Here is a 10,658-nt window from a genome sequence, read left to right as displayed (position 1 = left end):
TGTCCTGGTCGTCATTCTCAGCACACACGGACCCTGCTAGTGTCTTCACAGTGACCCCCGCCATGTGCTGTGGTAGGTGGGATTGGTTCAACCCGTGCCCATGGCCCGACAAGCTCTCGCAAAGGCAGGGCGGGCCGCCTGCTGCCTCGAGGGTGTCCTTGGGCAAGTCTGAGAAATTCGTAGAGCAGGAAAGTGATGCCATCAGATCAGCCGTAAAAATCTTCACTGGGATCCCTATCGGAGGCTTGGACCACTTGGGGACTTCTCGAGTCTCCAGGACCAGGCTTGGTGCTATCAGGAGTGGGTGCTGGGATTTGCAGGAGATAAAATGGCAGCACCTGCCAGGCCTGGAGGGAGCCTCAGCTCTAGGGAGGGCACTGGCCAGAGGTATAGGTGGGGCAGGGTAGGGGCCAGGTTTGATGGGACTGTTGAGCCGGTCACGGAGAAGCCCAGAGGGCCCCAGTCACTCAGGAGGATCCCACATGCTCTGAAAGCTGAGCAGGCCCAGGATCCTTGGCTGCAGGATCGTGCCGTCCCCTCACGTCAGGGGCAAGCCCCTGGCAGTGCCAGTGAGAATTCCAACCTCTTACTGGTCCCCACATCTTCCCTGCAGCTGCACCATGAGTGTGGGCACGGGGACTCGAGACTGAGTTATTCGCCCTCGTTGCCCAGGCTGGAGTGCAGTGGCGCCATCTTGGCTCACTGCAACCTCCATCTCCTGGGTTCAGGCAATTCTCCTGCCTCAGCCTTCCTGAGTACCTGGGATTACAGGCATGCGCCACCACGCCCAGCTAATTTTGTATTTTTAGTAGAGATGGGGTTTCTCCATGTTGGTCAGGCTGGCCTCGAACTCCCGACCTCAGATGATCCACCCTCCCAAAGTGCTGGAATTACAGGTGTGAGCCACCCTGCCCAGCCAAGTGAGCCCCTTTCTATCCGGGTTCCCAGGAGATCCAGAGAGGCCGGGATGTGGGCACAGGTCCTCCCTCCCTCCCTCCTTCCTGACGTGAACGTCCCTCTCCGCCTTCATTTTTCTTCCTCCTGGCGTTCCCGGCTGGACTTTTCCTCATTTCCCCGTGTCTCAGCTTCCACGAAACAGGCTGTGTCTCACAGGCACGGTGTAGCATGGCATTGCGTGGTAATTGGTGATGGTTTTGCCTTCCCAGTTATGGCATGATGTGGTTAAATTGGTGGTACCTTTGCCCTGTGGCACATGAGAGAATGGTGTAGCCACCTTATAACTGTGGCTTCTGTGTTTCCACCAAGTACAGTGTTGAAGTCATTTCTGGTCTTTCTGGAGGATGACGGAGGCACCGCACCAGCCAGCCCTGGTAGTCGATGGGGCCTTTGTGTTAAGCGCATGCTGTGTGCCAGACCCTGGGGACACTGCCAGTAGGGTGAGCCCCCTCACTGCCAGAAGCGCTGGGCCCAGAACAGGTTCACTGGCCAGGAGGCAGCCAGCTGGGACCACGGACCCACCCCCAAAGCTGGGTGGAAGAGGCAACAGCAGGGAGGGCAAGTCTCCCCGAGCTGCAGTGACCGCACTCAATGCCACGTCTGCACCACATGGCCCCACAGCCGGCCCTGGGCTCTGGCCATCAGGAGGCACCTGGGCGGGGAGCTGGGAAGCAAGTTGTGGTCCCGGCCTGGCTGGGCATTGGGCAGGAGGGTGTTGAGTCCACACCTGTGTGTTTTTGGGGGTGGGACACACCCCACATGGAGTGTGGGGTTATCTCCCCGAGGCCCACTACATGTGGGGCACCCGTTACCAAATCACCCGGGCCTGGTCACCCATCTGTGGTGCCCCCACATTGCCCCTCACCATTTCCACCTGGGTCCCTGTGCACCTGTTCTGCACCTGATGCCACCAGGTTCACCAGTGTTGCCAGAGCTGGTCTGTGCCGAACCATCTGCTGCAGAGGTAGTGCAGGGCGTGTGCCAGGTCAGCCTCCAGATGTGTGAGCAGAGGCCGCCTCGAGTCATGCAGGCTGCCCCTCTGGGGACAGGTGTGTAGCCTGATCTTTCCTGATTCACAGTGGCTCCCTTGCCAAACCCCTCCATGCTACCCTTGAGGCTTATCCACACCCCAACCCCTGGTGACCACCGATCTGTTCCTGTCCCTCAGGTTTTGTCCCCTGGAAAATGTCATACAAATGGGATCACCAGTATGTAACCGTTTGACGTCTTCCGTGTAACAGCACAATTGGAGATCCATCCAGGTTGTGTGCCAGTCATTTACTCATTTTCACAGCCAAGCAGTAACGTGTCATATGGATGGTTCACAGTGCCTTGGTCTGCGTGCCCGTTGCAGGACATCCAGGCTGTGTCTAGCCTGGGGCATTTGAGAATAGAGACGGGATAAGCGTTCCTGTGCAGGCTGTCTTTGGAGATAAATTCCTATTTTTCTTGGGCAAATACCTAGAAGTATAATCGCCGTGTCATAAGTGTATGTTGAACTTGATAAGAAGCCACCAAGCAGTTTTCCAGAGTGGCCGTGCCACTTTGCACTCTCCCCAGTGAGGTCAGGACGTCCCAGCTGCCCCGCATCCTCGCCAGCACTTGGCGGTGCTGGTCTTTTTATGTTTCGCCGCACTGGGAGGTGGGACCACATTGTGGCTTGATTTGCATTTCTCCAGTGGCTAAGAGATGCTGAGCGTCTCTTCATGTGCTAATTTCCATCTGTGAGTCCCCTGGGGAAGAGTCTGTTCAAATATTTTGCCCATTCTTGAAACTGGATTGTTTGTTTTTAACTGTTGAGTATTGAGATTTCTTTATATTTTTTAGCTACAAGTCCTTTGTCAGATATGTGATGTGCAAGTATCTTCCTCCGGTCTGTAGCTGGCTTGTCTTTTTATCTTCATTCAGAGATCAGAAGTTTTTCATTTTGATGAATTCTAGCTCGTCAATCATTTCCACTGTGGATGATGCTTCGGGGGTCATGTCTGAGGCTTTAGCTTAACCTAAGATCATGAAGACCTTCTGTAGTTTTCATGTAGGGTGCGAGGCTGAGACGGAGGGTGGTTTGGGTGCCATGCGTGTGCTGACGACCCATTGCTCAAGCCCCATTTGTGGAGGCCGCTGCCTCCTCCGTTGAATGGCTGGTGCACCTTTGCCAAAAACCAGTCGAGCGTGGCCGCGTGGGTCTGTTTATGGGTTTCCTATTCTGTGCCATTGACCTGTCTGTCCACTTTCCTGAACCACACAGGCTTAATGACTGTGGCTTTACAGGAAGTCTTAAAATCAGTGTGATTCAGCACTGCTTCTGTCTGTTTGCATTTAAGTTGTATGTTTCTATATCATCAAGGATTAGGGGTTCATTTTCTTGTTCTGCATTTTAACAAATGGCATATACTTTTTTTTTGTTTTTGTTTTTGTTTTTGATACAGAGTCTCGCTCTGTCACCCAGTCTGGAGTGCAGTGGCACGATCTTGGCTCACTGCAAGCTCCGCCTCCCGGGTTCACGCCATTCTCCTGCCTCAGCCTCCCCAGTAGCTGGGACTACAGATGCCCACCACCACGCCCGGCTAATTTTTTGTGTTTTTTTAGTAGACACGGAGTTTCACCGCGTTAGCCAGGATGGTCTCGATCTCCTGACCTCGTGATCCGCCCACCTTGGCTTCCCAGAGTGCTGGGATTACAGGCGCAAACCACCGCACCCAGCCCCCAAAGTGCTGGGATTACAGGCGTGAGCCACCATGCCTGGCCTAACAAATGGCATATACTTTTAGGGAGTGGACCTCTCTATCTCCCTCCTACCCCCGCTGAGGCTCTGCTGGGCTCCACCAGGCGGCCCTGCCACCCACCGACTGCCGCCCACATCTGCACGGCCTCCCCTGGTGGGGCTGCCTGTGCGGTCTCTGATGGTGTCACCTGGGCGAGTCCCCAATGACACACTGCTTTGGGGATGGGAACAGGGCTCGCCATCTGGGATGTCCTGCCGTGGCATTGGCCCGTGGACAGGGGTCTCCAGGTGTTTTGCCTGGGGAGGGTGTGAGGCTCCTCAGAACCCAGTCAGTGACCCCCAAGGAGTTGAGAAAAGTCAGGGCAAGGCCAATGACACCCGATTTCCCTCCAGACCTGCACGGCCCCCTCCTTCCAACGTTCGTTCGTTCTTTCCGAGCGTTGTTATTGTGGTAAAGTGGACATAAGATGGGCCATTGCAGGGATTTTTACGTGCGCAGTTCAGTGGTGCTAAGCGCGTTCCCACTGTTGTGTGAGCATCACCGCCGTCGGCTCCAGAACTCCCATCTTCCCCAGATGAACCTCTTGTCCCCATGAAACGGTCCCTCCCCGTTCCCCCACCCAGCCCCGCACCCACCCTCTTTCCCGCTTCCGTGGACCTGACGACTCTGGGGGCTGCCTGCGAGTGGAGTCGCAGGATGTGTCCCTCTGTGTCAGGCCACTTCCTGAGGCTGGTGTCCTCCAGGCTCAGCCACCCTGTCCCAGGCTATCCCTGGTGTCGTCCGGCTGGGAGCAGCAGGACCTGGAAGGCACAGTGGGGGCTCCTTCTCGTTCCCTGAAGGCCCCAACCCCGCGTCCCGGGCTGCATTTGTCCTTGTGTTTACTTTGCCCTGTGTGGTCCAGGGAGGCTGCCCACCTGCCCACCCTCAGTAGCTGGGCCCTGCTGCCCGGGAGGCTGCTGCTCCGAGCCCTCCCGTTGTGACCCTGGCACACCTTCCATGCGGAGGGAGCTGTTGCTCACCTCCATGCAGTTGGCTCGTTGCACTTCCCAGCTCTTCCCAGATGTCACCATGCCGAGAGGTTTGGAGGGCACCGTCCTGGCACCTGAGTTTCTTCACAGGGCTGTCGAGGGTAAAGGCGGCAGTTCTGCTACGGCGGCCAGTCCTGGGGTGACAGGAGGCCACGGATCCCCCGGTACCCAAGACCCAGGCCCAGGAGGGACCTTGGTGTGACTGGCAGGGGCCTCTTCCCTGCTCACAAGCCCATCAAGGGGCCTCCCGCCACTCTGGGAACCCAGCTCTGACCCTGACTCACCGGGTCTCTGCATGGTCCACCCGGGGGCCAGCAGGGATGAGCCGTCCTGTCTCTGCTGTGAACAAGTCTCTCTGTGGGTTCTCTTTTAAAGCCCAGTTGTAACTTGGACCTTGAAGCTCAGTTCCTGCAGAGGGTGAGTTGGGGGTCGGGAAGGTGGAGGCTGCGTGAAGACATTTGAGGCACCTTTGCAGTTGAGCTTCGACTCGGTGCGGGGTATTTTTAGCCAGCAGCAGCATCCAGTGCACGGCAAGGCAGAAATAGAAGAGGTTTTTTTGGCCGTTGCGATGCTGACAGTCTCTGGCTCTTGGGGAGTTGGGCAGGGGCTGGGGAGAGGCGGGCGTGCCGAGCACAAACCACTTCTGCTGTTTAGAAAAACATCTCAAGATGAGGTGGTTGTGGATGGGGAATTATTTCTGTTGGTGAACTCTTTATGTAAATGCCACGCACTGCGCTGCTCCTCTGCGTGTGTAATCACAGCAGGCTGCACCGGGGGTGGGGGTGCGTAATTATGTTTTAAAATACCACCCGGGTTGTTTTGCTGTGTTCCCTGAGCACCCGGGTAATTCTGGGCTTATCCTGCGGTGCTCTGCCACCCCCGGCAAATGCTGCCTGACCCCTGTAGCGGCCGGGCAGGGGCTGGCACCCACCTTTGAGGCCCCCTGTCTGGCCTCTGTTCTGCCGCAGCCTCCGCTTGGGTGTCCCTGGGCCTTGGGAGGCTCCCCCTCCTCCCTGGGACTGACAGGTGCAGTGTGCACCACGCTCATCCTGGGCAAGTGGTTCCCTGGGGAAGGAGTGTCGGGGTGACTCCAGGGTGGGTGATTTCAGACCCCGCGTGGTTCTCAGGAGTGGAACCCACTGCATTCAGTGGGGCGCCCCCTGTAAATTTGGGACGTGGGGTCCTCAGTAACCAAGGTTTCAGCCCCCCAGGACTGGGTGGCCTGACCCTCCCTGACAGGCGCTGGGTGCAAAGGTGACTCCAGCTGACTCCGGGACCCTCCCTGCCTCCTGTCCTCCTGAAGCTGCTCCCCAGCAGCCCCCTTGGCAGTCCCCACACCCCAAGGCTCAGCCACTCCTGCAGAGTTTTTCTGTGACTCTCCAAAGTGAGGGTCATGGTTTGGAGAGACGGGGAACAGGGACAGCATGGCCAGGTGCACCTGCCTCTGAGCATCCTGGTGCAGCTGCTGGTGGGCTCTGCATGGAGCTGCCTGCCCTGAGCCTGCTGGACACACAGGTTCCACCCCACTGCTCCCTCTGCACACCTGGGACCAGCAGGTCCTGCAAGCTGCCCCCTCCACCCCCCACCGGGGGACTTCCCATCTCACTGAGGCTGCCGAGGGGACCCTGCCCTGCCCTTGGCAAGCAAGGTCCAGCCCTAGGTGGCCTGAGGGACTTTCCCACCTGCAGGCTGCCCTCGTGCAATCAGGCAGGTGGAGGCTGTGCCGTGGGGCCTTCCCTGCAGGCCTTGCAGCTTGGTGGGGTGTGCAGGAGCCCAAGGCAGTGGGATTCCCTAGTGAAGGCAGCTGACTGGGGAGGTGGCCCTCTCAGGGCCTTGTCTTTTGTGCTGGGACACAGGAATGAGGCAGGCGGCGCTCCGCCCTCACCTGGGCAGGGTGGCTGTGCGGGCAGCCTGCCAGGCTGGGGTGTGAGGAGTGCCGGACTGGCGTCCACGGTGGCATTTGAGTACTGGGGGTCCGCTCAGGGGAGCTGATCTTCACCCTGGAACCCTGCTGGGTTTGTGAGGACCCCTGTGTGAGGGTGGGCCCTGTGAGGCTTCCTGGGACTCAGGGTAGCGGGGGGAGGGGGCAACAGGGAAGTGGGGGCCCGTGGGGAAAATGGAGCCCCAGGCATTGCTGGGCAGGATCTGGGTCCAGGGCTGTGTTTCCTCGGCCCCACGTGCCTGGTGCATGCTGGGTGTCCAGCAGGTGGTTGTCAGATGAGGGGTCTCGGCCCTGGCCCTCCGTGAACACTCTAGAGGGACTCTGTGACCCTGACAGCAGAGAGTCCCGCCCGAGGACCCTGGGGTGGCACCATGGGCTGTGTGGGCCAGGAGCCTCCAAGGTGCCCATCTGTGACGCATGGTGCCATCGGGGTCACACTGCGCAGCTGCAGGTCCCGAGGGTGCAGGGTCCCCAGCCATTGTGTGCCCCAGCAGTGGTGTGTCAGGAACAGTCCCAGATAGCAGGAGGGCTGCCCCTGGTGTTGGCGCATCTGTCGGCCTGGCTGTTGGCAGGTGTTTATGGAGCTGCTCCTCGTCGGGCCAGCGCGGTCCCAGGGCCGTGTTCTTGGATGCACTGAGTCCCCATGTCCTTGCCCATGAGTCGGGTGGCCGTGCCCCACTGAACCTTGCTGGGAGCGGCTGGGAGAAGAGTCGGGGGCCACAGAACCTGTCACCCTTGTCCAGCTACCTGCCTTTCCTCCACCCAACAGTTTTTATGGCCCCAGAGGTGGCTGCCCTGCTGGCCCCACCAAGCCATCCTCCATCCTCCATCCTCCATCCTGTCTCATGCTGTACTCTCCCTTGGGGCCCTGAGCACTGAGCCGTCATTCCTGCCTGGCCAGCAGGCTCGGCATAGCACCCTCCCAGGAGCCAACCCTCGGCAGCTCATTCCCTGGGCCTGGGCGGGCATTGCTTGCCTCACGTCTTCTGCTCACTCGTTCACAGGGGCATCACTGTGAGGGCAAGGCCAGGTGGGCAAGAGGGCACCAAGTAGGGATGGGGCAGGTTGAAGCCAGTCTGACCCAGGCCAGCAGGAGAGCGGCACAGAGTGGCCTGACCTGGGCCCAGGGAGGCAGAGTGGGTCTAACCCAGGCCCCAGGGAGCATGGAGGGCAGGTGGGCAAGCACAGAGCAGCCCAGCCCCCCAGATGCCCACCTGACCAGGTTGTTCTGGGCCCGCAGTGCAAGAGAAGCCTGAGCCAGTGCCACTGGAGAGCCGCTCCTGCGTCCTCATCCGCCGCGACCTCGTGGCCCTGCCTGCCAGCCTCATCAGCCAGATCGGATACCGCTGCCATCCCAAGCTCTACTCGGAGGGGGACCCTGGAGAAAAGCTGGAGCTGGTGGCAGGTGAGGCTGCCTCCCACCCATCTATTGTATGCAAATGTCCTCACTCATTCATTTATTATTTCTTTTTTGCAGCGCTCTGAACAATGTACTCATCACCAATCAGTCAAAAAAAAATCTTAAATTTCCTGTAATTTCCTTTTAGAAGAATGTGTCATTAACAGAAGTTATTCAATTGAATTAATTTAGCATTTTAATTGAATTCCCTGGGCTGGTCGCACTCCTGATTGGCAGGGGCTGCAGTCACAATGTGTTTTAATTTGGGTCACAGATAAAACCATGTCATGTATGGTTGCCAGCCCTCCCGCCCCCCGAGGGACCAGTTGCAGCCTTTGGGGGTAACGGCCAGGTCCTGAGTGGTAGCTGCTGTCAAGGCGGGATCCTTCTGGCAGAATAAACACGTGCGAGTCCAGAAGCCCGTGGGAGCCAGGCCTCGCTCAGGAATATTTAACTTTTGTGTTGGATTCCTTTGGCATCGTAGCTCCTTGTAGATTTTTACAACTGTTCAAGGAGAAGATGAGGAAGCCAGTCTGACCCGTGCCATGGGCATCTTCTTTGGTGACTATTGGGCCATTTTCCGGGGATTTCTTCCTGGTTTTCCAGGAAGCCCCACGCTTGGGCCCTTAGGTGCTTTCCTTGGCCACAGCCTGAGCAGTTCTGCCCCAGCCCTGTCCTGTTCCTGTCCGCCCCCAAAGGCCACACCTTGGGCAGCATGTCAGGGTCCTCCTTTCCCAGCAGGACGAGTGCCTCAAGTGTGCGCCGCCGCCTAAGGGTTGCCAGTGGCCTGGGCCGGCCTCGCCTTCCAGCTGCCAGGGACTTTGGTCCTCATGGGAGAGCGGCCTCCTGGGCTGCATCTGGCGGTGTTGGGCTGCCCTGGCCAGGAGGGGTAAGGGCCCACCTTGCTGTGCCCTGAGCCCTCACCCTGCCCCGGCACCGCTTCTGGATGGGGAGCGCAGTGCTGGGCTGCCAGGGCTGGGTGGGCCCCTGGGGTTGGGCTCTGGGGCACAGGTGCCCACGTGGGCCCTGGTGCTTCACATTGGTGTGGTCCTGGGAAGACACTCTCTGTCACCCCAGCCTCCAGCAGCTGTGGCCTGTGTTTGGGGTGTGGGGCTTCAAGTTTATGAGCTCCTCGGAGAGTTCCTCTAGCCCAGACCCTGGCAGGAAGGGCCTGTGGGAGCAGTGGGTCAGGAGACGGGCCATGGCAGGAAGAGGCCATGGGCACTACAGGCTCCTGGAAGCAGGCACACCTGGACATCAGCATCCTTCAGGACGTGGCATCTCGTGGTCATTGAGATTGGCTGTCCCCAGAAAGCAGTGCCTCCCCGTTGTTCCCAGTGGGGTCAGTCCTGCTGCTGGTTCATGCCCTCGCTTACCCAGACCCTAGTGGGACACCTGGGGTGTGGTCAAGTTTCCGAGGGTAAATAGCACAGCGTGGACCTCCGTGGCCACGCCGCTGCCCCAGCTGGTTTCCCCCTTCACACATACTCAGAGGAGGTCAGCGCTGGGCCCTGCAAAGCTCCAGCCACACCCTCCAGTCAGGGGATTCCGTCTCCCTCATCATTGCTTGAGGCTCTTTGGTATCTGAGACGGAGCAGGAAGGCAAAGACCTGCGTGTTTCCCAAACCCAGGGCCAGAGCCAGCCCTTCAGAGCGTGTTCCCACAGGCCAGGTGCGGTGCCCCACTCCTGTAATCCCAGCACTCTGGGAGGCCGAAGTGGGAAGATTGCTTGAAGCCAGGCGTTCAGGACCAGCCTGGGCAACATAGGGAGACTTCATCAAAATTAACTGGGCATGGTGGTGGCGCCTGTGGTCCCAGCTACTCAAGAGGCTGAGGTGGGAGGATCACTGGAGCCCAGGAGGTCGAGGCTACAGTAAGCTGTGATTGCACCACTGCTCTCCAGCCTGGGCAGCAGAGCAAGATCACGTCTCTAAACAGCAACAAAGCGTGTTCCCAGGGAGGGAGCTGAGCCAGGGGGGCACAGCATAGCGGGGAGAGCTTGGAGTTTGGGGCTCGTTGGGGAGGGTAGGGGGGCTCCGTGGCTTTCCCCACCCTCTGCTTAGTTCCATGTGTGATTTGGGACCTGCTGGGGCTGGCCTTGGCCATGGCCTCTCCTGGTGACCAGCAGGTGGGACCTCAAATTGCTCCTCCCAAAAAAATCCTGGAGGCCTCCGGCTCCTCCCCACCCTCCCCCTCACCCCTCTGTGCGCCTCTTGGGACCCTAGTGGCCCGGGAAGGCCATGAGCCCTTTTTCTTTTTGGCGGCCACAGGCTCTGGGGTCTACATCACACGTGGCCAGCTGATGAACTGCCACCTCTGCGCAGGGGTGAAGCACAAGGTCTTGCTGCGGAGACTCCTGGCCACCTTCTTTGACAGGTAGGTCGGAGCAGGGGTGCTGGAGGGCACAGTGGAGCTGCGGAGGGTTCTGGCTCCTTTAGCTGTGAGCTGTCTGATTGTCCAGGGTTGTGGCATTGAAAGTCCCCTTGCATTCCCGACTTCAGCCGTGGCCTGCCAGCCCCAGGACGGTGGAGAGGCTCCCGGGGAGGGAGGAGCTGTCTTCCGTGTCCTTTCTCAAAGGGCCTTATGGATGCAACCCCCACAACAAA

At 58.9% G+C, this 10,658-nt stretch overlaps 1 long non-coding RNA gene across 1 annotated transcript; it reads left to right on the top strand.

Annotated features, from left to right (window-relative positions):
• The first annotated feature begins 4,789 nt into the window (after window positions 1-4,789).
• Window positions 4,790-10,652, top strand: LOC111534839. The gene is made up of 3 exons (XR_002729229.2): window positions 4,790-5,128; window positions 7,894-8,058; window positions 10,323-10,652. It is a non-coding gene; the product is annotated as an uncharacterized LOC111534839 (long non-coding RNA).
• The last annotated feature ends 6 nt before the right edge of the window (window positions 10,653-10,658 follow it).

This window comes from Piliocolobus tephrosceles, unplaced genomic scaffold, assembly GCF_002776525.5.
Source record: "Piliocolobus tephrosceles isolate RC106 unplaced genomic scaffold, ASM277652v3 unscaffolded_24343, whole genome shotgun sequence".
NCBI lineage: Eukaryota > Metazoa > Chordata > Mammalia > Primates > Cercopithecidae > Piliocolobus > Piliocolobus tephrosceles.
This window is presented reverse-complemented; position numbering and strand designations above follow the sequence as displayed.